General features: G+C 43.7%; 1 pseudogene; it reads right to left on the minus strand.

Moving 5' to 3' along the window:
• Positions 1 to 11,647: 11,647 nt before the first annotated feature.
• Positions 11,648 to 11,892, minus strand: LOC114211965 (small ribosomal subunit protein eS27 pseudogene; annotated as a pseudogene).
• Between the last annotated feature and the right edge of the window lie 538 nt (positions 11,893 to 12,430).

The raw sequence follows: 12,430 nt of genomic DNA on the forward strand, positions 1-12,430 counted from the left end.
CCCAGCCGGAGCCCTCTTGAGGGGGTTCCAGCTCAAGTCAAGAGCTAGGAGTGGGAGGCCCTCGTTCTGAATCTAATTTTTTCATCCAATAACAGAGGCAAGAGCCAGTGGGAGAGGGTCCCAAAGGAATAAGGCAATATGGGTGTGAAGCATATGGGAAAAGCATTACTGTAATTAGAAAAGGGGAAAACTAGTAAGTGTTGTTTCTGTCCTTTGCATTCATTCTCTTATTTAATCATTACCAAAATGTTGTGAGTTAAGTACCACTCTTAATCTCATTTTACAGATGAGAAAACTGAGGCACAAAGCAGTCAAGTAGGAGATCACACAGCTGGTAAGTGGCAGAACCAGAATGTGATTCAGGCACTCAAGAACCTCCGATCTTAACCACTCTGCGTGTTATGTCCTGTACTCTGGGGAGCACCATAGTTCACACATAATGTTTATCTGTCCTTGTGAGACTTCTCAGGCATGTTCCCTTCCAGTATCCAGGTATTGTTAGTATTAAAATCTAAAACTATAAGAGTTTTAGATTTTAATACTAACAATACCTGGATACTTCTTATATATAAACACTGGTTTAAGTGCTTTATATGCACACATTACCTCATTTATCCTCACAACTCTACAAGGTATTATTATTCCCGTTTTATTGATAAGAAAACTGAAGTTGAAAGGAGGTTAAATTACTAGCCCAACATCAGACAGGTAGTAAGTAGTAGAGGCCACATTCAAATCCAGACCTTCTAATTTCAAAGTCTGAGCTTTCATTACTATGACAGTGGATCTTAAACTTCAATGTGTTCACCTGTACCCTGGGAATCAATGTACCCTGGGAATCTTTTAGGAAAGCAGATCTCAGGGGGCGCCTGGGTGGCTCAGATGGTTAAGTGTCTGCCTTCGGCTCAGGTCATGATCCTGGGGTCCTGGGATCAAGCCCCACATTGGGCTCCTAGCTCAGTGAGGAGTCTGCCTCTCCCTCTCCCTCTGCCTCCCCTCTGCTCATGCTCTCTCTCTCTCTCTCACTATCTCTCTGTTCCAAATGAATAAATAAAATCTGTTTTAAAAAATTAAATTAAAAAAACAGAAAAAGAGGAAAGTAGATCTCAGGCTTCTACTCCCAGATTCTGAATCAGTCGATCTGGGGAAATCCCAGGAATCTGCCTTCTTAAACTTTCCAGAATTAAGGACTCTGCTTTACCAATCCCCACCTCATCATACTGTCTCTATGACTATAACAGATCAGACATAAACTGGTCAGTTGTATTTTAGCTCTAACAACATAGTATTGCTAAAGCTGCTTTCTGCTGCTGGTTGGGTTATCCAAACCCAATAGATTGCATGCTATTGCTCACTGTATTGGCTCCTTACATTGTGGATATTCCTTCCCCCACCCCTTCTCTGCACATAGCCCCGAGTAACAAGGTATCTGTGTTAGTTGGGACATTTTTCATTGCAAATGACAAAAATGCAATTAAAACAAACTTTAGCAAAAAGGAGAATCCATTGGCCCATTGAACTGAAGGCTCTAGGGGTAAGTCTACATTCAGGTGTGGCTTGATCCAGGTAGTCAACTGGTGTCACCCAGAATTCGTCTCTGTCTACCTTTCAGTTTTATTTTCCTCTGTGTTGGTTTCATTCTCAGGTCCAGCTTCCCCTCAGGAACTGATGGCCATTTGAAACTTTAAGCTCATATTCATGTAGTTTAGTGATTCCTGCGGAAAGAGGGAGCCTCATTCTCAATTGTTTTGGCAAAAATCTTGAGGCCGAGTCTCATCAAGTTGCGTTGATTTAAATTCTCATTCTTGAACCAAACACTGTGGCCTGAGGGTGTAGAATATTCCAATTGGCTAAACCTGGTAGGTGGGAGTGGGAGGTGCAGCATCAGCCTGACCATAGCCACATGAAATGAGACTGATGGAGAGATGGTTCCCTAAAAAAAAGAATGATGAAGGACATAAAAGGAATAGATAAGAGGCAGGTGAAAGTTAACCAAGCCCAGCATTAGAGCAAGATGTCTGATTCCTGGAGCAGAGATGACCAGGCCACAGTCGATTCTTCTCTCGGGAAATTGACCCATCAGGCTTTTCCCATACTCATAACTGAATTAGACTGATACAGGAACTCTAACATTTTGGGTACTAACAAAACAAAATAAAACAAAACAAACTTGGCCCTTTACAAATGGAATAGAACACACAATAAAATTTTAGAGTTTAGAAGGATCTTATTGATCTTCTAGTCCAGGCACTTAATTTTGACATTTTAAAAAACCAACAGAATTAACCATTTTGAGTTAAAAAATCAATAAACCATTCACTGAGCACACAATAAGGAGCACGTTTGTTGACGTCTGTGGAAACAACACTAGAAGCTTTGGAGTCTTGAGTTCCAGTTCCAGACGAAGGAGGCAAGTCACTTTAGCAACGTGGTTCCTGCCTTCCACCATCTGTGATTTTGGGGACTTTTGCCAGGGACATCATATCGGGGTCAGGACTACAACCCACGTCCCCCCGCCTAGGACTCTGTCTTTCAGCTTTGCAGTCCCTGCTGGGAACCCATGTCCTCGCCCTTTCTTGGTCCTACTTTCTTTGGTCTTTACTCCTGTTATACTTCCTACCAATCAAGGGTTTGCATTACTCATTCAGCCTGACTTTATGGACTGCCCACGGAGCATGCAAGGATGGAGGGGAAAGAGTGATAAGTGAGACACTCTTGGGCCCTCGAATTTACAACTTGGACATCCTCAAGTTTCTTGGAAAATGCTTCTTTCCTGCCAATTCATCCCCATCTGCCATACTTTCTCCTCCGTCTCAACAGTTCAAAGTTCTTCCCAGTTGTTCACATCCCTTAAAGCACCCTCCCTCTCAGGCTCGCTCCCTTTCTTACTTTCCTGCCCAACAGGCTCAGACTAACCTTTCTGGGAGCTCATACAGCACCACCTGACACCATCCGTTAAAATTTAACGGCAAGTGCTTAGCAAAAAGATGACGAGATTTACTGGCAATTCAAACCAGGTTATTGGGCACCATCTGCCTTCCTTCAAATTACTGGGAAGAAGGAATGGATCCTTTGGGCTTTGTTTATTTTTAGACTACTGCAAAGGAACCCAGAGGGCTGCCTCTTGATCATGTTAATCCCCAGTCTAAATGAGGCCGAAATATCAAGGGGGAGAACAAATGACCATAAACACGTTTCTATTCACATACGCTAGTTACGGGAAAAGCAAAATAAAGTGTTCCTGTCTTCCTGTCGTCATCCTACCATCCCCATCCATCCCCGGACCCAGTGGGAGAAAAGCCAATAGACTTATACCCCCAAGGAGGTAGCTGATTGAGACTTTCTTGGGTAAAATGAGTAGCAAGCACACCCATCTATCCCACAACCCCTATTAAATTCAGGCCCAGTCACTGGTTATAATTCACTTTCCATGTCAGCTACTGAGGCAGTCAGGACTCCAGAGAAGAATCTCTCTGGGCAATACTAGATAGGTTAAGTTTGGACTTGACTGAGCTTAGAAGGATGATTCCATAGGGGCTGTGGAGGAGACTGGGCTTCCATGGTTTCCAACCATGAGTGAACACACGACTCCTCTGGGACACTGTCGGAAAGGCAGATCCAGGCCACATCTGCAGAGATGTGATTCAATGTATCTGGGTGGGAGGAGAGAATTTGCTTTTAACAAAACCCTGGATAATTCTGAAGCAGGAAATTATTCTGGGGGCTGACCTTCTAAAACTCTCGCTGTAGCAGGCATTGCCTCTAGAAGGCTCCAGTTAAAACTCAGCAAGCCGATCTCCCAAGAGACGAACCAATAACTCATCAACAGCTGCTATCCCATCAGCCCAGATCTGTGAGCAGACAGATGCACTGCACTTAGAGGGACAAGCACAGGGCTGATCAGGATTGATAAGTCAGAAAGGCCTGAACACAGGCTTCCCGGGAGCAAGGACATAGGGAAAGATTGGCGAGGTTGGGGTGGGAGAAGGGAATTGAAGACCCTGGGTCCTAAGGGGTTTGGAGACAAATGAGGGAGACCTGCCAGGACAAGAAGAGAAGCGGAAAGTGATGGGGAGTTGGAAAAGCCATGGAAAAGGATCAGAGATTTCAATATAATTTTGGCTACCTTCCACTTTTTTCTAGCGTACATTCTCCAGGATTGGAAGGAACACTGATGCATCTGATTTTCCCATCCTTGATACAGTACCAGGGATTTGGGAGGGGGGAATGTCTGTATTAGCAACATTCACACTAATACGTTAATCAAATTATCTTATCGGCCTAATATGTTTGTACATTGCAAAGTATTAAAAACAACTTTTGACAATTTATTGGCAAATTATTTCATTTATTTATATGGCAATTATTTCCTTCAGGAGCATTTTGTGCAATCTATTTAATGCATTATATTTTACAAGCTCCCATTGGTGTCCCGTCAGTATCTCATAACTGGAAAATTATTTCATCTTTAAAAATGCCTGGGAAATGCAGAAGTCCACACCCTTCATTTATTCTTCAAGTCATCTTCTTTGCAGACTCCCAGGGTGGGGAGTGGCAGCTCAGTGTGCTGCTGAAAAACTCCACAGGGAAGAGCCTTCCTCCTGATGTCCAATCCAACGGTTCTGAGAGTTGAGCTAACATCAGAATCAGTGGTGGGTTTGTGAAACACAGCTTGTGGGCTCCAGCCCCAGAATTTCTGAAAATCTGCGCCTAAGACAGGTCCCCAGGTACTGTTGCTGCTGGTCCGGGACTATCACTTGAGAACCACTGGCCTAACCCTGGCCACTTCCCTGAAATTTCTGCTCCCTCTTCCCTAACTCTGATTCCCAGAATGACTGAGCAAGTTGAATTCCTTTTCCACAATGAAGAACTTCAGATATGGAGCTTCAAACATGCAGCTTCCCACTGCAATGTAAGCACCAGGGTAAGGACTGGATCTGCAACGTTTTCCTTGCTTTACTCCCAGTAGCTCAAACAGTGCTGGTAACTTAGTGTGCACGCCAGAAAGATCTGTTGATTGACTGGCTAGCACACAGTAATCACTATATAATTGTAGCTCATTATTCTTATTACTTCTGAGGAATAACAATCTTACAAAGCAGATCGTCCTTCTAGAGGGCTCCACGATAAGCTATAAATGCACTCTGACCCTGTCTGCTGTGTTTCCAGACCTCAATAGGGCGTAGAAGCAGGCAAAGAGTGTACTTTTGCCCAGAGTGAGGAGTTTCTGGAATTTTCCATACACGGGCCGGGCAGGACTCATATTACTCTACATTTCTTTAAAGAATGGGCTCACAAAAGGAATGAAGTGATGGGTATTTTCACCAAAGAATTCTCTTATTGAGTGGGGGAAAAATATGGAACTCAGCAATCAGATGGGAGATGAAAGAGTAAAACCAGCATTCCACAGGGGATGTGTTCTAGACATCCTGGGAGTAATTTACTTCCACACTCCACAAATGGAAAAGAACAAAAAAGAGGTTGTGCAAAGAGCCTGGGGTGTAAGCAGCAGCTTCTTATCCCTGTCCTTCCCAAGGGAATGAACCTCCACCTGGCTTCATTTGTCATTACTGGTGTTCCCATCTTAGGAAAGGTGTCCCTCAGTGACGAAGCCGGTTTGCACCTTGTAGTTGGCCTCGGTGCTTCCCCAACCTGGTGCTCCACTTTGAGGAAGAAGAAATAAAAAACCTTTGAAATGAATAATTCTAAAGGCAATTCATTTTTGTCCTAAAACATAACTAGGGTATTGGAGAATTGAATGGAAAACTTCCTTTTCTGAGCTCTTCCCAGGCTCAGGAACAAGTTATTCCAAAGCCATCACAGGCGAGTGCCTCAGCAAAGAGAAAAAACAGAGGAAACTATTGCTATAATTACGACTAATTACAATCTCATGATTCCATTTAATCTCCACAGAAGAAGTTCACCAACTGGAGAACGCCATTGATCTTCTGTGCCCGAGCCAATTAGATATTTTGGTCCAATCCAGAATGGTTACCCAGCCTTTGCCAGAATGAAATTGTGTTTAGAATTTTATTTTTATAGTCTCTGAGGCATCGCATATTTTAACAGGACATTGGATACCGTCCATTTGTGGCACATCTGCTCCAACAAGATCTGCATATTTCAAAAATCATTAAGAAGTTAATACCGAAAACTATTTTAACTCTCTCTCTCTCTCTGACGACAGGTTGTTTTTTAATGTTCAAGTGTTTAGATTTCCCTTAGAAAAAATGAAAATGATTCCTTTACCTTGGGATTTTGATCCAGATCGTATAGGAGGAAAGAGATGATAAGTGACATCTCAATTTGGGGCACCTCATTAGTCAGGGGGACTTGATTTTTGATGATGCTATTCTAATTGACTCGCTGCAGACTGCCATTCTCTAGGGTGTTGAAGAACTCTAAGAATCGCGCTTCCAGTCCTCCAGAGGTTTGCAGACTCCTGCCTTTCACTGCCTGAGGATCAGAAATCACGGGAGGAGGTGGGGCCCTAGCCATTTACCTACCCTGTAATCTGAAGCAAGTTATTCATACCCTCTGACCCTCTGCTTTCGTGGAGGGTAAGATGAATAGCATGCTACCTGCCTGAACGTTTTCTGCTAGAATGGAAGATACAGCATCTGTTGTCCTAGGGCAGGGCGCAGGGTCCGTGCCCAAACAACATGTTTATTTGTTTATTCAACCAAGAGCGAAGCCCGAAGAGTGAGTGCCCAATCTAGAGACGCTGCCTTCCTGTTGTTACAGTCTGGTGGAGAAAACAGATAGGAGTCAAATCATCACTCAATTTAATTAGAGTTGGAAATAAGTACAATAAAGAAGAACTTCCAGCAGAGGAACAGCTAATTGGATGAGGATGGGGGTGGACAAGGGGTCAGGGCAGGGATAAGGGAAGATAGAGGAAGTCATTTTGAACTGAGAACTGAAAGATGGGGGTGGGGGAGCCTCCCTGCGGGCCCTGGAGGACAGCATCAGGGAAGGAGGCCCTTGGAGAGAACAGGCCAGGTAGATGCAGAGATAGGGCTTGATTAACCACTGGCAATCTCACATAAATTACTAGCAAGTTTTAGTCAGTGAAGCCTTTGATTTAAATTTGACAAAATTAAGACAATTATGTCTTAAGAACAAACCTTTAATGTGTGAAATAAAATTTATTGACAGGAATACTTTTTGACCCATTTCACTAATTTCTCTGAAAAAGTACCTAATTTATGTGAAAGGAAAAAATATATAGTTGATACATAGCTAGTTACCTACAGTAAATAGAAAATGCACAAATGCATTATAACTTATAATAAGGTATAAGGAGAAACAAGCTTGAAGAATAATCTGGGACAGAGGCTCCACCATGCTCATAACTAGTGCTCCATCTTGAGTAAGTTGTTTCCTGAGGGTTTTCTCTGTGCCGGGCACTGTGCTAAGCGCTTACGTGACGTACATTATGGAAATTTTGGCAACTACTCAGTGAGCTATCGATCTCCGCCTCCTCCTTGCCATTAGCTCATCTCCACTTTGCAGAAGGGACAGAAATTCAGAAAAATTAAGTAGCATGCCCAGTTTTACCTAGGTAGTAAATAACAAGATTGGCATTTTATCCTAGCAACCAGTTCCCAAACCTGTGCTCTTAAAACCACAGCATCATTTGCTCTGTCCAGCCTGGAAGGTGGTCACAAACACGAAACAGTTGTGGAGGAACGCACGCCGATGTAAGAGACCACCGGGACGAACGTTTACTGTTTTCCTGCCGTGAAACCAGACGCTGTCAGGGTCACCTCAGCTTTATTCCAACCACCCAAGCTGGGATTTCAGAAGAACTTTTTAGCAGGTGCTTCAGGGAGGCCCAGGGGCTCATAGGTCCGCTGAAGTCGTTTGCCAAGTGTTCTGTGCGTGTGCGCATGTGCATTTTTCTCGAGGTCAGTCACCAAAGTGTTTATGAACTTCTGGTGAGAGGAAGCTTCTCTCCAAATTCTGATCCAATGGCGTGGACTCAGGACAAAAGAGGAGTGGGAGTTCAGGAGAGATTTTTACTTCAGTCTGGTCCTAAGCAGTAATGACCTGCTCACTAGCTACTTCAGGTGGGCCCATAATGTGCAAGTCCCCAGCTCTAGCCTTTGCCAGGCTCCTTTAAAAATTACTCCTGGTGTACTCCCTTAAAAAAAACCTTCCTCACTCCTCTACATACACTCACATATTTAAGAGTTAAATAACCGTGCAGGAAAAAGAGCCTAGAAGACACTGAATTCTGAACTATCCACATCCTTCCAATTCTGTGCAGTCCTTGCCAATGTCTATTAAGATGGCTTTAGCAGCACTGTGGCCAGTATGGTCGCTCCCCCTCGCACTGGTTTTTCACAAGTGGTCTTGCACATGAACATTTTCCTGCATTCACGTGGCCCGTACTCTTGTGATTTTTAATAACCTGCCAGTATTCCATTCTGTTAACATTTCTCGAATACATTTAAGTTTCTTTTACAAAAAGAAACCCTCCATTTTAGATCCTCAACTCGTAGATTTTCATTTTAAGGTTAAAAAAATATCTGATACAGAAAATCTTAACAACGTACAACATAATGGTTTCAGAGCACCAGCTTTGGAGCCCAATGGACTTTGTATTTGAGTCCCATTTCTGTCTCTTATGAGCTATATGACATTGGGCAAGCCACTTAAGCTCTTCGAGCCCCAGTCACCTCATTGTAAAATAGGAATAATAACAGTGTTTCCCCTCTTCAAATTGTTGCAAGATTAGCAATATAAAATGCTTAAAGTGCTTTGCAGAGTGCCTGGTACACGCTAAAAGCTGGCTAAGTGATAGCTATCGGCCTAACAGAAAATACAGAAAAGGACCCATCTGGGGCCATTTCTTTAAGAGGGGTGAAAACATTATTTTTTCCAATGTCACAAGGAAAGGAGATAAGAGTTCAATTGGCCACATATTGGTGTCATTTTGCTTGCCAATTCCAAGTTTGGGTGTCTGAAACGAACATTTTCAGTCTTAAAATAAGGATGGCAAACTGGGGGCTGGTGCACATGAATAAACATAGCCAGAGAATAAATACACCCTGCGTGTCCCTGGCATGGGGCATCTGTTCAGCCTCACCGTTCCCCACCTCCTTGCAAAGCAAATTCTTCCAAGCCAAGTCAGCCCTCCACCATCAAGGCGGATTTTCTGACACCTCCCCCGACCAAATGCTTGAACATACAAGCAAGACAGAATCACAGGATTATCTCTTGCCCAACTCATTCACTTGATAGATCAGAAAATGGGAGGCTCGGGCAGGTGAAGTGAATTTCCAAGGTTGCATAACTCCTGAAGAGCAGAACTGGTCTAGAACTCCTTCATGATATTTTATTTGACTGTGGGCCTCTTGAAGATCCACTTAATTTTTAATTATTGATTTCTTATTTTCCTAAAGATGTAAAAGGAAACTTTATATTACTATTAATGGAAAATTCAATATTACTTAACTTAAAAAAAGATAGTCACAAAAATAAGTAACAGAACAATGATATTGAATTCTGGCTAAAACATACAATGGGCTGTGAAATGATTGCAGCGGGAAGTGAAGGCTGTCCTCCACAGAAAAGGAGATCAGCAAGGGTTCAAGAGCACCTGAACGAGGACCATCAAATTAAAATGCCATCAAACTTTTCTCTCGGAGGATAGGAAAAGAATTAAAAGGAAATAACCACATTGGCATGGTGTGAGGGGTGTGAATTTGGGAATGACCAGTCTGATCCATCCTGCTTGGTTTTACTTTCTGGTGTCCCTATCTGTTACGGGTCACTCCACTTGGAATGTTCCCTGGAGGCTTGTTATTGTGAGGTTGATTCTAAGCTCCAACAAACCTGTCTACTTCTTTGCTTCCCTTTTCAATCTCAAAGCTCTAGTCGAGCCCTCAACATTCCTGTGCAGTTAAATTATTCACAGCCCACTTTGTGGCTCATTTTAGTTGCCTTATTTAGCCCTGTGTATAGTCCTTACCTGCTTCAATCTCCAGTGATAACCTTTTTAAGTAGACACTGCTACACTCCCCATTTTACAAATGGAGAAACTGAGGCACAAAGAAATTACTGAACTCGTCTAAGTCCTTAGCCGGTAACTTAGAGCTACTTGATTCGGTATTCTATGCTCTTAGTCACTGTGATATATTACCTTCCGGTCTAACTTCTGTTATTCAGTTTGCTTCAAAAATATTTACTGAATATTTCTTATGATCCCATCAATGGACGCAGCATAGGAGGGGCAAGCAAAGAGGGGTATAACTCAGCCCTCGTCCTTGAGTTTTATGTCATTAATAGAGTCAGCAAATACTGGTTCGCCTACTCCCAAGTTGTAAACTTGTTGCAGACCCAAGGCACATACATATAAAAACGTGCACAAATAAATAATATAATCAAATACAATATGTACAGAGTAATTGGTAAGAGTGATGAGCAGGTCAGGAAGGAGAGGTAGCATTGTGGTCTGACATTACTGGGGAAGGCTTTATGGAAGACTTGGCCCTTGAAAGGAGAGAGGGCATTCTGGGCAAAAGTCCAGAGTGAGCAGAAGGGCAGAGGTGGATGGCACCAAGCACAGGGCGACAGGAAGCTCCTTTTCTTAATACTTGATAAGTTAACAACAACAGAACAAACAAACACATAACCCAGCCACAGACCAGCAGGGTCTTACACTTTGCTATAATTTTCAGGAATCAATTATAATAAACCCCATGAGAAGAAAGTTCCTCCAGTCTTAAGAGCAGCATTGGGTCAAAGGGGAGCTTTCCCCCAGGATGCTTTAGATTTCAATTGTGTGCCTGAGAAAGCTCTGCCACCAGCATGGCCTAGAATCTCAACTCAGGTGCAGGAAGCTTTCAGGCAGCCTCAATGCAGCAGAAGGAGGAAAAAAAAATCTACTTATGAGGATTGTTCGCCCGAGAAGCCTTGAGGTACTACTAGCAAGGCAAGAGCTTAAGAAGTAAGACCTGCTTCTTACAGTTAAATGCCAAGTGCTGTCAATGACTTAGGGCTGGCTCATTATGGACCTATTTCAGCTAATCCTCCACGGGCAACAATCCTCCTCTTTTCAGGGACTATGGAAGCCTGGGGAAGGCCATTCCTTTTCCAGTCAGGTGTGAGGGCAAAGAGCCATCCATCTTTAATAAATCTCCAGGCTAACGGGATTCTTCCCATGGTAGCTAGTGCAGAAATTGTCTCTGAAATGTTCGACATCCATTCTGCCTCCTCCTGATTAAACAACAACAACCTGTCTACCCGACCCCCTATCTTCTCTACCAGATGGTAACTTTCTAGAATAGTCATCTATATACTCACTTACCTGTGCATTAATTCGATCAACAACTGAGTGTCTCAATTTATGTTAACACCTAAGTGCTTGATTGCCCTCATTTCTTTTCGGGGTCTGACGCTTACCTACATCTCTAGCTTCATGTCGCACTGTCCTGTGCCCAACGCTCTCGGTTCCAGCCACATCGACTCTGCTCCCTCTCATCATAGCTGACTCCTACACACTAGCTCTTCTGCATGGGCATGGAGCAAATATTCCTTTCCACCTCCCCGCTTCATCTGGTTAGCTTCTTCTTCTTTTTTTTTAATCCAGAATGTGTTTATTGGGATAGTTTCCCACTCATCTTGATTCAGGATGCTTTTAGTGCTGCTTCTGTCTGAAGGAGCATCGTTCTATAAGCCTTGCGTTTCCCCCTGTGGGCTGGAAGAGAACAGCGGGGCAGCCAACATACAAAACTACCGCTTGTGTGTGGCGTGTGTGCCTAAAGATGGTGGGCACTTCATGTCCATGATGTAGGAGTTGGGGCTCTGCAGCAGGTGCTCCTTCTTGTGCTTCCTCTTCTCCTCTTCTAGGGTTAGGTGGAGAAGGTCCTTTGAGATGGACATTTTCTTGTGGGGAGGTTGTCACCGCCAGAAACTCATCTGGTTAGCTTCTACTCCTCATTCAAATCAACTCAGGTCTGAGCTTGTCTCCCATGCCCGACTCCCAGGCAGGGCTAGCTTCTTCTTCTTCTTTTTTTTTTTTTAAAGATTTTGTTTATTTATTTGACAGAGTGAGACACAGCGAGAGAGAGAACACAAGCAGGGGGAGCGGGAGAGGGAGAAGCAGGCTTCCCGCCGAGCAGGGAGCCCGATGCGGGGCTTGATCCCAGGACCCTGTGATCGACCTGAGCCAAAGGCAGACACTTAACGACTGAGCCACCCAGGCACCCCCGGGGCTAGCTTCTTGAGTCCTAGGCCACTGAGCGTCTGTGCCCTCACTGATCTGTAAGTTCCATGAGACAAGGATCTTGTCTGCTTTTCTTCCCAGCACGTAGTGCACTCTCTGGCCCATAGGAAACATTCAACATATTTTGTTGTTTTTGTTGGAAGGAAGGAAGGAAGGAAGGAAGGAAGGAAGGAAGGAAGGAAGGAAGGAAGGAAA

This window comes from Eumetopias jubatus, unplaced genomic scaffold (assembly GCF_037043125.1).
Source record: "Eumetopias jubatus isolate StellerSeaLion01/CBP00866 unplaced genomic scaffold, mEumJub1_p1.0 scaffold_5, whole genome shotgun sequence".
Classification (NCBI taxonomy): domain Eukaryota; kingdom Metazoa; phylum Chordata; class Mammalia; order Carnivora; family Otariidae; genus Eumetopias; species Eumetopias jubatus.